The sequence below is a fragment of the Gavialis gangeticus genome, unplaced genomic scaffold, assembly GCF_001723915.1.
Source record: "Gavialis gangeticus isolate Ggan-Ray unplaced genomic scaffold, GavGan_comp1, whole genome shotgun sequence".
In the NCBI taxonomy this organism is placed as follows: Eukaryota; Metazoa; Chordata; order Crocodylia; family Gavialidae; genus Gavialis; species Gavialis gangeticus.
In genome coordinates, this window is record NW_017729032.1 from 100,024,906 (window position 1) to 100,028,656 (window position 3,751).

Sequence of the window (3,751 nt, forward strand, 5' to 3'; positions counted from 1 at the left end):
TTACTTGTTGAACCAGGACCAAATTAGTCTTAATATCACAAGAGAGTAAAAATCAATACGATCGTGGCAGTGGGTGTCTATTATTCATTTATGATGGGCTAATCTAAGTCGAAAGCAATTGGAGAACAAGTGTTAAACAGAAATTCCGCAAGTCAGGCTAGGTCTGAAGGACCCTGGCTCGGAAATCAGGGCAGGAAAATAAATCCAGTAATAAATAAAACCTCGACAAGATGCATCAAATGTAGTAGGGAGAAAGTGAAATTGACGAGAAATTGACAAGGAAGAGGGAATGGGGGGACAAACAGGAATCAGATGTCGGGCGAAAATGAAATTGACGAGAAACTGAGGAACAGGAGGGAAGCTGAGAAGGCGGTAGGTTGTAGATTCAGCCATGGACCCGCAACTTTACCCACCACTGGCTATTTTTAATAGGACAAGGAGAATCATACTAAATGGCTGGCACTGAACTCGTATTCCTTTGCTCAGGCGATTACTTATTTCATTACAATATACAGGAATTAATTGTCCCTCTTTTTATGAAGAAAAAGTTTATGCCGTTCTGGTGTGACCTGCTTCTGCACCCTCATTTCTTTTCCTGAGTTTTTTTCTTTTTCTTTTCTTTTTTCTTGTTTGGCCAATGAGCCGTTTATAAAGGCTCCGATACATCCAACGGAAAGCAGAGGCTTCCGGTTTTGCACAGTTTCCTACCATCAAAAATAGGAAACTCTGCAAAGCGTTGATTTTTTTTTTCAAGGAGCTGTTTTATTAACATAGTATTTTCTTTGTACTTGGTAAGGGCTGGATTGAACACAAAACAAACTTCTTCACTTTTCAGTACATACATCGGTCATCAGTTATTGTATAATACAAGTGTGTTCTCGCCTGTAACATTTTCAGTTTTGGGGGCAGATTAAAAAGAAAAACAACCTTTGTAATTTATTTTATTTGCTCATTCCTGGCTCTCCAAAAATGATATCCGGTAATACTTTTCTATAAAATAATATTTTTTACAAATGTATTTATTAAAAATTCTGATGACATTTCAAGTTAACAACAACAGAAACAAGTTAAGTTCCGGTGGACGAGATCTATTCTTTTAAAAATACCTTTAGTGCTTTTTTTTAACATCAACAGTTGTTTAAAATCACAGCTTTTTAACGTATTATTCTTTTCCGAACATCACGTAAGTGTCTTGATTCACAGATTTACCGGCGAAATTAAAAAGATTTGGCTAAAATATGTCTACAGAAGAAAGAATCCCAGCTATGAAGTAACTTTTTACATTTGGCATCCCATCTAATCACAGGTCATCAGAAAATAGAAGGAGGTTCTTTGAACACTTGAAGCAGTAGGTGGCATCCTATACGTTCCTAATGAACAATTGCATTTACAACAGAAGGAGAGATCAGTTTATGATTTTTATATTTATTAACCCAAAATAAAAATAAAGTATTTCGTTACATAAGTAAGTGCAATTAGGCCAGTCAGAACAACATATAAACCTGAAACCACCCAAGTTTTTTTTCTTTATACATATTTTGTAGGTGCATAATCCTTTCCAGCAAACTGAAAAGAAATATTTCAGAAGTCCTTTTTTCCCCCTTAATTTTACTTTGACTTATATTTTCTGCAGTTATAGAATAAACTTCAAGAAACACACGCAGCTAATATATAGTTAATTTTATTCGGAGCACCGATTTTTTCACATAAGAGCTATCTCAAAGTAATGATTTCTGAATTTAGCAGAAAAATACATCTCTCACTATTTTTTGGTAGAATTAGTCTCATTTGTCTAACGGCTATATCTGGAATTTGTCAGCCGTGCCCCAGAAATAAATTTTAAAAGAATGCACCTAATAATAATAAATAATAATAATAATAAACTATTCTGTTCTCATGTTTGCTTTATTTGTAAGTGTGCTGGGACGCATCTCCCTGTTGTATTTTGGCGTACAGAAATATTTCTGATAGAAATAAAAGTAATATAGGAAAGACACAACCAAGGAGAAAAGCTCAGCAAACATACATGGACAGGTAGATAATTCAGTGAGACATTTCAGGAACCACACGTGGTTGCAGTTTGTAACCATTTTTTTGTGTGTGTGTGCATTAAAGAAAATATTTACAATCCTCTTCCTTTTTTTTTTTTCCTTTTAAATCTAAGTACAAGAACGTGACAAGAAATGTTTGTGTTTTCGGTGAAAACAGGCAGTAAACTGTGAAATTACACCATCCACAAAAGGTTCTACCAGAAGCTAGTCTATTTAGTGCTCAGTTTCAAATGCATAGAATGTTTGCGCTGCAAACAATGATGCAGAAAATAAATCAATCCTCAAATAAATATATAAATAATATCGAGACCTTATCACGGATCTTTCTGTGCCTTTCCCCCCCACCCTCAGGCCAGGCATAATTTCAGTCTTTTGTTTGTTTTGTTTTGTTTTTTAACAGCAGGGTACGTCCTTCCCACAAACGCCTTGTTAGGAAAACCACTTGCAATCACTCCATAGCCCAGACCCAGTGAATGTCTTTTGCACACTGCTAGTGTTTTATCTAACGAGCTCAGACCAACTCTTTATTTTAGTTTTATCCCCCCCCCCCCGCGATCCGCTAGACATAATGCACCTTGATGATGATGATGATGGTGATGGTGATGGTGATGATGATGGAATAGCATCTTTGTTTTCCAATTTGGGAGACTGTGATAGTGCAAATTTAACCAACCCACCAAAAAAAATTCCTCTACCTAACGTTTATTATTTACAATAAACGATTTGGAAACCCAAAGGTCCTTTTTGTTTTCTTCAGCATGCAGACCCTCCGAAAGAAATGGCCTTTGCCAACCCTGCCTCTTGCACGCTAGGGTCTGCGTTGGCTTGCTCGGTGAAACAAACCCTGCTACTAACAGGACCCTCGAGCACCGCCATCCTCTGAACCTCTCCGGAAGATCTGGTAGGGATGGCAGAGGGGAAGGGCACGCTTAACCCTGAGACTTCATGAATCAGAGCGTTATTTTCTTCCGTCGCTAACAGGGGAGCGGAGCAGCGCCTCGCGTCTCTATCTATCTAGCCGGAGCTCTGCAGAGAGAGAGGGAGAGACAAGAGCTCTCCATCCAGCCGCAGAGACACAATCGCAACCCACACGCAGGAAGGAAGGGACAGAAACAAAGGGGGCGATGAAGTAACTTTGCGACAGGGATAGCTCGCTCCCCAAATGGTTGTTCCCCAGCTGAGGAAGCGAAGGAAGATTTCCCAGAGTAGCAAGCCTGTGGCTGGACACGTTAAGTCCTGCCTTGCCTTTAGCTGGAGGGTGGGGAGTGGGGATGGGGGGAACAAGGAGCAGAGTCTCATCTCTCCCGGGGCATCCACACCTAAATGGGCCGGAGGTCTCGACGGAGCCCACCCCCACCCCCACCCAGAGAAGAACCATCAGGAAGCCTCAAGAAAAAAACGTATTTTAAAAGCAAAAACCCAACAAAACTAAATCCGAAAGAAAAAACAAAACACCCAGAGACCAACCAACCACCTTTAGCATCATCACCAAGAGTTTCACCTCCTGGCTGTTGCTCGGTTTGGTTTTGTTCCCTGTTCAGCTGGGAGTGACTTGGTTCTCTTTGCATGGACTCGCTCGGCAGCTTTGTGTGTGTGTCTATGCTGTAGTCGTCCCTTCGCTTTCTCTCTCTTTCCCTGGAAGGGGAGGATCAGGCTGCGCAGCGACCCCCCACCCCCCCCCCTTCCCCCCCCCCCCCCCC